General features: G+C 35.3%; 1 non-coding gene across 1 annotated transcript; it reads right to left on the bottom strand.

Annotated features, from left to right (window-relative positions):
- Positions 1–10,668: 10,668 nt before the first annotated feature.
- LOC126015311 (U6 spliceosomal RNA) lies at positions 10,669–10,776 on the bottom strand. Its single transcript, XR_007498189.1, has one exon. It is a non-coding gene; the product is annotated as a U6 spliceosomal RNA (small nuclear RNA).
- Between the last annotated feature and the right edge of the window lie 820 nt (positions 10,777–11,596).

Genomic DNA, 11,596 nt, shown 5'->3' with positions numbered 1-11,596 from the left:
ATTAACTAAAAATTAATTTTTATTTAAACCAACATGAATTACAAGTCTTTCACAGTTATGTTTAAGGTAATAGTGACAGTCAATTAGGGCAATTTCCACCATCAGTGATGACCTCCTTTCACCACTGTTCCAAGCATGTATCCCATACCTCCACCCTTAGCCCCCTGGACTGTTAGTGTAACAGGTACCTTATGTGAATAGCTTATTGTAGTTTGGGCCTCTTGATTCTATTGTCATTAACTTTGGGTTGGATATTTAGGTCTGATCATTTTTATTTCCACTCAATGCTCATGAGACTGCCTTGCCCCTGGTACCATCCACTTTTTTTCCCCTAAGTTTGTAGAAAGACATAGAAATATGAGGCAGGAGAAGATGATTCATGTTCTATGGTTCTGATTTTTAAAAAGGTGGGGGAAGTGAGCGGGAGCCCCTGTCTAGAAGCTATAAATATGAATTTTTAAAAAGGAGGGGGGCTTGTATGGTGAGGGTTTTTTGTTTGTTTTATTTTATTTTTCATAGTCTCATAAAATATTGGGGAAATTAGAAAAAAAATTCCTTGGCCTATGAGATACAGGATGTCTCCAACAATGAAGTATATTCTCATGAGTCCAACTACAGGCTCTGGACCTGCTCAGTGCCAGGAAATGTTCTGCTTGGTTGTGTTTGTCAACAATCCCTCCATTTATATTAGCAAGAGTTTAACATAAATCACCTGAGGGTTAGGGTTGACATAATTAAGAGTACTTGTACTAATTAACTCAAAAAAGTTAAAAGGAAAAAGTAAAGTGATTTTAAAGGTATGACAACAATTCCCCCCTCTTCTATTTGTTACAAAAACCCATGGATAAGGAAATATCAGAGAGTAATCAGCTAATAAAGTGATCTGTCAGTGAAAAGCAGTCAGGGTAATGATGATCTCCTGCAGTTGTTGATCAAAATAACCAAAGATCCATTTGAGGAAGCTGCTTCATCTGGTTAGCTCGGTTGCAAGCAGTGACCATCTCTCGTAGAACGAATCTGAAAAAAAAAAAAACAGGAGGGGAACACTCCAAGGCCAAAAAGGAAAGTGTTAGAGAGATAGAGAAAGATTTTGCTTACAGCATGGACATCCACACACATCTACACATCCATAATTGATCATCCCTCAATTCGCTGCAGCTGGCTAAGGGCCTCGGGCCTCTCACACAGCCCTTTCTGCAGAAGGGTGGTGGGCACCTGCATCTGGGATGCTGTTCTGAGTCTTCAGCTTGCTCCCCTTTATTCCTGGTTTGTCTTGCCTGAGAGGTCTCAGCTGGACAAGACCAAAAGTTGAATTGGTAGAACCTACATTAATTGGGAACATAGCAGCTGCTTTGTACTGGAATTCTCCCTGCTCTTGTATGTTCAAACCTTCTACACCTTTCTGTCCTTCCATGATATAAAACTCCACAAACTCCCCATCTCAAACACTGTGCAAAGACTTCCTAGTGTTGTTCCTCTTAATAGCTGTACAGTGCACACAGATATCCTGTTAGTGACATTTCTGTTAATGAATCCATAGCCATTTTGAGTATTGAACCATTTAACAGTACCTAAGAGTTGGGTTGCCAGCACCTGCTTATCTCTCTCTACATTGCTTATCCTCTCCCTGGGAGAGTCTTTTGATTAAGACCTCTTTACTCATGTTTTTTGTTTGTTTTTGTTATTTTTGGGGGGGAGTTGGACCATACCCAATGGTGCTTAGAGGTTACTCTTGGATCTGCACTCAGAAATCTTTCCTGGCAGGCTCAGGAACCATATGGGATGCCAGGAATCAAACTCAGGTCTGTCCCAGGTCAGCCACTTGCAAGGCAAACGCCCTACTGCTGCTGTGCTATCACTCCAGCCCAGCACCCTTGACTCTTGTATTCTGCACCTTCATTAGAAATCTCTAATGTAATTTCGCTTATCCCACTAGGTGCAGTAACAGCCTTAAAAAGTCATTTGAGTAAGAACTCTGCACTACTGTAAAAGCACTGTTCCCTGGGTGGGGCATGTGCATAGAAGAATTTTTGAAAGATATGCCAGTTTGTCTTGGAAAATGTTGGCAAGTAACTCAGAGCAGCATGAGGCAATGTAGAAGGTGGATTGTAAGCTAATACTCAGTAGAGGGTATAGCACATTCAGTACAGCAGGTGACATGACAATACCAGTTTCATTACTCAGTATCCTGAGAAATTTGTTACTCTACTCATTGGTCTGAAGTTTTCATGTTTCATGCCCCTGTTTGGGCACCAATATGTAATATGTGGGGGTCTCAGCTTATAGTTTCACACAAGAAATCAGATAGATTCATGGGAGAAAATACATTTTTGGCCAGATGTTGTTGAGCAATATCTTGGATCTGACTGAGTCAGCCAAACTTTCTTCTCTTCTGCTTTTTCTGCCAATTTTTTTATTAGCCAAAGTTTAACATAAATTACCTAAGGGTCAGGATTGATATAATTAAGGGCTCCTGTGCTAATTAACTCAAAAAAGTGAAAGAAAATTATAGTATTGTATGACAATACTGCATCACTGATCATAGTAAATATATAAATATAAGTTATTTATATAAGTTATATATACATAATTATATAGTGAATATATAAATATACAGAACAAATAATTGTTGGATGCATGCTACATGTAGATATACATACCAATTCATCTTTAGGACAGTATTTTAAGAATAAGCATTACTAACATCCTTTCTGTAAAAAAAAAACACTAATTTTATAATATTTTCTAAAACTATAGGATATAAAGGCACTAATGAAACTGCCTATGAAAGCTCATGCTATTCACAGTAATGCTTTTAGTGTGTTTTGTTTTAAGGGTCACACCCATGAATGCTCAGGGGTTACTCTCGGCTCTACACTCAGGAATTATTCCTTTCAGGCTTGAGGGACGCTGGGATGCTGGGGATAGAACCCAGGTCAGCTGTATACAATGCAAGCATTTTACCTGCTATACTGTCACTCCAGCCTAAGTAATGCTTTTTAACATAGAAGAATTATTTGATTAACATAAATTATCTATTGGGATGATAAATACATTTATATTTGAAAACAGTGATAATTCTCTTTTTTGTGTATATGAATACCTGTGTAAGAGTATGTATTATTTATTCTTGTCTTCCTGGGAGTTCAGAGAGGAAAAATATATAAATCTGCTGATTGAAAGACAAATTTAGAGGTCTTGAAATGGATGAATGAAGGAAATACCTAGCAATGAGATGATAAACATTTAAGCAGAAGTAAGTTTGTATAGTACAGTCATTGTTTAATTACATTTAAAAAAAAACTCTAAAAATCTCTTTGTTTCATATGTAATCTATTTGACAGGTGCTAGCCATATCCTCTTCCAAAGGCTTTGAAAACACGTATTCATATGTTCTTTCATCATATTTGTGTCAAATAATGTTACGTACCTGTCACAGGAAACATACACATATCTTAAATTTACTTTATGCAAGAATAAATGCGCAGATAAAACCATATCATTCTACACCTTCCCCAGCAATCATGAGGTTGTTTGTAAATATTTTTGTTGAATCTGTCTGAGTCACTCATAATGCACACACCATCAGAGAAGGAATTACTCTGAGTCTGTCTAGAAGTTGGCCACTCTTACTGTTAGGAGGGTTTACTCTATCAACAGAAAAGCTATATTACCAAGGCTAATTACACACAGAGAAAAAAATGCCCACCTATCAAGCTAGAATAAGAAGTCAAAGGAGGAGGTGCTAATTAAATAATGCTAGTTACCTTCTGCTGTCATGCATAGTTAATTCAAGCTCTCTCCTTGCCAGAACACTGGGTCAAGTTCCTTCCTTTGCAGTCATGGGGTATGCAATCATACTTGTCCAGCTCTAGCCAGAGTCTGCTTGGAGACCATTCCCATTGCTTTAATTAGGTGGTAAAATTAATATCGTAAATTCATAGCATGTCATTCTTAATTTTTGTACAATCCATCACACTCTGATCCTATGTTTGGCAGCTCTTTTTAATAAAGGATTTTTCAGAGCACCTGCTGTGGCTAAAACACTTTATCATCTTTGCTAGCTCCAGGAGTTCTATCATTATGTCATGTTTGACTCAAAAAAATATTATTATAAGCCCTGAAAATAGAAACCCAACAAAGAAACTAGCTGATTTCAATTGCCCATGAAGCCATCATATTTTAAGTATTAAAACTTGCTAAGTTTTCATTTTAATCAAAAACTATAACAGAACAGGAGGTGCTTGTCTGAAACAAGTAATTTCCACATTTTTGGATGCTACCAGATAATGGCTCTCTCATCCATGAATTAAGTACAAAACTGAAACCAGCCTAAGAATATCAAATTTATCTCCAATACTTTAAGTGATCACTCATGTTTCATCAAATAGAGGCTTTAGTGATAGAGGTAAAATGTATTCAAAACCCAATTTTTTAAGCATTTACTCAGATGCGCAATCTAGGAATATCATCAAGATCTTCTTAGGACTCCAATATGATCATACTATTATTGGTTCATGGAGTAATCATGAGTTATGGATGAAAGATATTTTAATAGTCTTCAATAATGTCTGAAAACTTACCACTTTTTCTCAGCAAATAATTTATCCATTAATATTTTATCTCAATTCCACAAGGTTTGAGTATTTTCTAAATTTGGTCCTTTTTAGCTAAAACCAATTTAGACCACAAACAGTGGTCTAGTTTGAATTTATTTTGATTTTTTTTCCTTGATTCTTTTGTTTTGCTTGATTTTGTTTTGGGGCCACAACCATTGGTGCTCAGTATTTACTACTGGCTCTGCACCCAGAAATCACTCCTAGAGTTGCTCATGAGATCATATAAAATGTCAGGGATTGAACCTGAGTTGACTACATGCAAGGCAAGTGTCTTACCCACTAACCCTTTGTCCTGATTCTTTAAATATCTCTTTAACTTCCCCCCCCCTATTTTATCCATTAATGTTGGCATATATAAGAGAAATTGTATGTTTCCCACCTGCCACCAAATATTGAGGGAGTTGCTTTTCTCTCAAGTGTTAAAATTGACTTCTTGGGAACAATATCTCCATGTGTAAAACTACCTCTTTTTTTTACCACATTCCTGTGAAGTAGAGGTAATAATTATTCCCCCATGAATTTCTCTTATTAATGGGGTGGAAAAGTTGAATCAGAGTGAAAGCAAAAGTTCTTCACCCTTAAGTACTGTCTGGAGATAGTTGACCTCCTCACCTAACTTTAGTACATAGTATACTTTCAGTGTCTTTATTATGGTTTGGCTTTAGCAATAATTCTGGGGGAAAAAAACAATGTGCTATGTATCCACCATCATTGAGTTCTTTAAATAATTTTCCCAGCAAATTAATACAATATTCTAAGTAGACGTGTTTAAAAAATGATAGTTTAATAAAGTGACATGTCATAATAATAAAATGGGCTGAATAATGTCAGATATGAATTCAAGATGTAACTTTATTATTTATTATTACTCAGTAAATGCATGAGTCTCCTATTTATTTGGGGTCCACTATTGACATGTTCATAATTTGCAATGAACCAGTGCAGGCTTGGCTTTTCTATTTTCCCCTAATCTTAACCTTTGTCATAAGCCCTTCTTTCATATGTGTTAGTAAATTGCTAAATTTGAGCTTTTGTTTCTTACTCACTTTCCTCTCTAGTTCTTATTCTCTCTTCTTTATCTAACGCTACCAGATAAAATTTAGTTATTTAGTAAATATGTACGCAAATGACCACATTTATCAGTTATGCTATAATAAAAATATTGAAATATTAGAGGTTGATAAAAGGCACAGGTTATTTCATATTCACTTAATATATTAGAAGTTATTAATTCTGAATTTGTTCATTCTTCTTTGTCACCAAAAATATAGTCTCTAACTCTATAGCAGCTGCCAAAAAAATCTTTCTGTAATAAGTAAAATGACTTAAATTTATACTGACCAAAATAGTTTCTCAGGGAGCAGTTGAATACTTGAAATAAATCTAATGTGGTTAAGGATTTGAATACATTTATATATGTTTAATTAATTTAATTATAAGAGTCCAGTGGTCAATGCTACTATAGAGGATGGGTATATAACATCATACCCTGCTAATGGATGTAACAGTCCATTTATAAAATCTCTAAGTCAACATTATTGGTTCTTAAAAGCTTTTACCTATAAGCAACAATTGCCACAAGTGCTTTATGATATTTAAGTTACCAAAATAAGTCTCATGATCACTTTTAGTTTCCAGAAGTCAGAGAAGCTATCTCATGTTATCTTTGTGGCAGAAAAAACTGAAGTAATAGGGTCTAGGCTAATGTATTATATACCACTTCTGTTTAACCCTCTATATATTTAATTATAAATAATGTGTGTATATTTGTGTGTTTTAACCTTGTGACATTAAAGTCAAATGGAGCAGGAAAGATGAGCTAACCATTAAAAAAGAAACACTCTTGGGCTGGAGATATGGTTCAGTAGACTAGAGTATACCACTAGGTGTGACAAAAAATAAAAGTCAAAAATAAAAACTCTACTTAACAAATTTCCAATGTGATTAAGTTACAAGTTCTTGAGGCTTATAGGTTCAAATGCTAATTTGGGGAAAGGTTGTTGCTCTTCAACTCTCCAGGGAGTCTCAGTCAACAAGATAAGAGCAAGAGCCTGAGAATTCAACACATCTTTGCAACCTAGGGCCCCATGAAATGTCAGGATCCAGCTGGGGTCAGAGGCATAAAATGTACCTCTATACTATTTCTTTGACACTGTCAAATATAGTTCTGCCTTCAGTAAGCTTTCTCCATTTTTCCTTTGGCATTTATACATAGATGAAATTATACTACTGCTTTTCTAACTCTCTTGCTTGCAGACAGTAGACAATGTGAGTTTGTGCATGTATGTGTGTGTGTGTGTGTGTGTGTGTGATTTTTTTTTCTAGAGAACTCTAATTCCCAGAGAATGGATATAATCCATTTTCTAGCAAGCTTTCTATATTTGTTATCATAAAGACTCCTTTATTAGTTATTCTGTTGAATAACAATAACAAGATACAACCTTAGTAGCTTGTAGTAACACTCACTAAAGATGTCAAGATCCATCAGGTAAGTAGTTGCAGCCTAGCTGAGACGAATGGAGCTTTTGCTGAAGGCCTTGCAAGATTGTAATCTAGGCATCAACTGAGCTGCCTTCTTTTCTGAGTTCAACAGCTCTGTGAAGCTCATGAGGATGTCATAAGTTAGTTTTTTATGGACTATAATATTGAGGTCTTAGTCTTCTTAATAGTTTCCCCGCTCAAAATCATCCACAAAACTTTCTTTGCTAGGCAGTACTTTCACAACATGCCAGCTTGCTCCCTCAAGAAAAATCAGTCTTTTCACAACAAGCCAGTTCACCTGCTTGAGTCAGATCCAGTTTAGATATTGTCCTTTGGAAAAACTCAAAAACAAATAACTTTTAGCCTTGATTTTACCCAATATATACTCTTGGTTTTAACAGATAGTCTCATCATGGGAATGATGGATCATATTCATAAATTCTATTGGTATGTAACAGGATGGTATTGTGCTTGTACACTAGGGACAGGAAATAAGTCTTAAAATTCAGCTGATCATATTATTTATTCAAGTTCACACAGCAATATCCAACAATGGATAGCCTCTTGGATATTCCAAATTAGTTATGCTTGTATTTGAGAAAAAGGGTGCAGGCAGTATTGGCCAACCCAGAAACAGCTTATGTGGGTCATTAAGAGTCACAGTACATAGTCTAGGAAGCAATTTAATTTGGTTATCAATTTAGTTCTGGAGCCCAATGTGGGTCACTCTTATTTCCAAGAGACTGGTTAGTAAACCGGGATGTCATTAATGTTATTTGGCGGAAAATATAATTACCAAGCATCAGAAAGTTTTCTGAGGGATCCAGGGAAATATTTAAAGAGAGTACTAAAGTTGACAAGAAAACATTCAATATCATTAATCCTTTAACCATTCACGGTCTGAGCTTGTCTTAAAAATAGGACTCACTTTAAAAAGTCTCCCATACACCACAAAAGCACCAAGGGGAGAGTAAATGAACTTGAAAGGAAACTATAGATAATCCCATGACAATATACTCCAAGGGTGGAGAAACCCTGTATCTCTTAGGCCAAGGGGATTCTCTTTTCGAATGACCCCAATATTTACTGTGCCTATGCAGGAGGGGAAAAAAAAAAAAGAAAGAAGAGACAAAAAAAGCAAAAAATATTTTTTTCTTATTTTTTCTTTCTTTTATCTAGTTTTTGTCGATTTCTTTGTCTTGGGGTGGACATTGAAGTAGTTGTCCATTTGTTTATTTATATAATTACTTTTTCTTTCTTCTTTTCTCTTCTTCCTTTTTGCGCTCTGTCATGTTTTTTATCTCAAGACCATAGCAATTATGTGGTGCATATCCTTATTGCTGCAGTGCTCACTGGATATCTTATTTGATACTTCTTTTTGAACGGTTGTGGTGTTTCACCTTCTTTTTTCCCCTTAGTCTCTCAAACCAAGGATGAGCGCCTCTAGAAGGACTCTGCCCACTGCCAGTGTAGTTGATTTTTACCCCATTTTATTACTTATCTCTTCCTCAAATAAAAACCACACAACTTGAACTATCTAGTCCCGTTATAAGATCACTAAGTAATAAACTAGGCACAGAGGGGACCACTCATTCTAGCACCCCTGGGGTGAGGGTGTAGGATATGGGAGGCAGGATGGGAACGGAGGTGGAGGGAGGACAATTCAGTGATGGAAATTCCCCTGATTCAATGTTAATATGTACCTGGAATATTACTGTGAATGATATGTAAGCCACTATGATTAAAATAAAAATTATATTAAAAAATAAAAAATAGGGCTCACTTTAGTAACTACATAGCATTATTTGAATAAATAATATTACTGAATAATAATTACTTGAATAAATAATTATTTGAATTATTTAAATAAATAATATAGTATATTTCAAAATTTTACAGTAGGACCTGGCATCAGATAAGCTAAAACAACCAGTAGCTGTTAATATCTTCTTTAGTCTCTTAGCCAAAGAAAATGCAAACAAAAACTTGTTGCTTTAAGACAGTTGCAGGCAGAAAATTTGGGATGGCATCCAAGTTTTGTCTCATGGGCTCCAATGTTGAAGCGAATAAACTTACCAGTGTGTCACTAAGCCACTCTGAACCATTAGTTCCAAGTCTGTTAAACTAAGATAACCTCCCTCTCTGCTTTTTCTCACTGAGGAACTTTGTGGCAGCAATTCAGGACTCTTAAAAAAAAAAACTGTGCTGTGAAATAATCAAATACTGATTAATACCTTACAGGCATGTCTCTTCTTTTCTTCCAGAGCATCAAGATGTTTGTCAGCTCTGACTAACATGTCTAGGAAGCAGAACTTTCCTGAGCAATCTATCATTTCATTACTTTAGAGTGGGGTTTGATTATTTATTCATTTGGATTCTGCTACAGACTGATTAATATCACTGAGCAGCAAGTAATCAATTAGTGCTCAATTTTCCTGTTGTCACACCTGTACGTTGAAATGGGTAAAATTTCCCTGCCCTGTACTTCTGAAACTTTAAGCATATTCTTGGAATTCTGAAGGTTTATCTTTGCCAATTGCTGTCAACGACATAGTTTTGTGCATTCTCAGATTAATATAATACATCTTGGGATGATTTTTGCAATTGATTTGCAGATATTTACTCAAAATACAGATCTGCCTCACTTAAATCAATACTTAAAGTCTTTGGATTTGAAATGAGGAATTCCACATTGTTTCTGGGTCATTCTGATATGTCAAATCAATCAATAATAAAGATCCAGTGACATAAACATGAGTTTAAAGAAGAAAATAATGATGGATAGCAATTTCCATGCTACAAAACTGTGATATTAAAAAAATGGTTTCTTACAAATAAATTCATTATGAGTTGGTAAGTCAGAACAACTTTAAATAAAACTCAGAAAATTAGACTGTTTATTGGAATAACATAAAATAGCCCCCAAAGTGTAAGAAATATTTTGTAAAAAATAATAAATTTAATAAATTTTAATTTCATAAAAACAATTATCTAGAATATAGATTATAAAATGTAGTTTAACCTCTATCTGAATTTGTTGCCAGTGTTTGTATTTTCCTTGGGCAAATTTTTTTTTATAATTTGGAGCTACTCTTGGCAGTGATCCAGCACTATTGCAGGATTTGTACTGGTAAGTTTCTCCTGGCATCTCATGCTCTGCTTAGCATACTATGCAGTGCTGGGGTTTGAGCCCAGGATTTCTGTATGTAAGCCATGTACTCAGTCCCTTTGAGTATCTCTTTAGCCCTCAATGCCTGTTTTTCTTTTTTTTTTTTTTTTTTTTTTTTTTTTTTGGTTTTTGGGCCACACCTAGTGATGCTCAGGGGTTACTCCTGGCTATGTGCTCAGGAATTGCTCCTGATTAGGGGACCATATGGGACACCAGGGGATCGAACCACGATCCATCCTAGGCTAGTGTGTGCAAGGCAGAGAGGCCTTACCGCTTGCTCCACCACTCCAGCCTCTCAATGTCTGTTTTATAAACAAAGTCCTATTGAAATATAATCTTATTCATATGCTTTCATTTTGTCTATATTTTCTCCCACACTACACTTTCTTGTTGTTTTTTTTTAATATGGAACACTTCACAAATTTGCATGTCATCTTTGCACAGGGGCCATGCTAACCTTCTCTGTATCGTTTCAATTTTACTATTATGTGCTGCCTAAACGAGTACCACACTACACTTTCTAAGTTAAGTAATTGTGACCCACCATATGACCTTCAGAGTCCCAAATATATAAAACATAGACAAAATTTAAAATATAGAATATAACTTTTACTAATAAGAAGTGGGGACTTGGACTGGAGCAACAGAACAGTGGATAGGGCATTTGCCTTGCACACATCTGACTCAGGATCAATCCCTGTCATCCCATATGTTCCCCCAAGCCTGCCAAGAATGTTTTCTGCGCACAAAGTCAGTAACACCTGAGGGCCTCTGAATGTTAGCCAAAACCAAAAGAAAAAAAATGTGAAGACTTTACTTTCCTACTTTCGATGTTTAGAACAACTATATAAAAAATTAACACAGCAATAGTGAACTACAAAACACTATTAATGTGCTAATAGACATCTGCAGAGTAATCCATCCAACAAAAAAGCAAAATTTATATTATTTTCAATACAGGAATTATGCGAGACAACCAAATAATGCAATAATTTAAAAATAAACGGAATCAGAAAAAGTATCTCCTATGACCATATGGAATAAAATTAGAAATCCCTAAAAGCTGTAAATTTAAAAAATTTACAAATCTGTGGCTATTAAACAGTATAATTCTAAATAAAAAGGAGGCTAAAGATGAGAGAAATTAGAAAATAATAAAGTTAATAAACACAAGACTCATAGCATGCAGCAACAGAATGCATTAGGAGAAATCAATAACTATAAATATCTATATTAAAAAAGAGGAACCACAAATCAGTAACCTCAGACATTAACTAAGAAAGGATAAAAAGATTAAAAAATGAAAAACAGGGGCCAGAGAGATAGC

Source organism: Suncus etruscus, chromosome 7 (genome assembly GCF_024139225.1).
Source record: "Suncus etruscus isolate mSunEtr1 chromosome 7, mSunEtr1.pri.cur, whole genome shotgun sequence".
NCBI classification, from domain to species: domain Eukaryota; kingdom Metazoa; phylum Chordata; class Mammalia; order Eulipotyphla; family Soricidae; genus Suncus; species Suncus etruscus.
The sequence above is the reverse complement of the archived record's forward strand: the minus strand, read 5'-3'. Positions and strand labels throughout refer to the sequence as shown.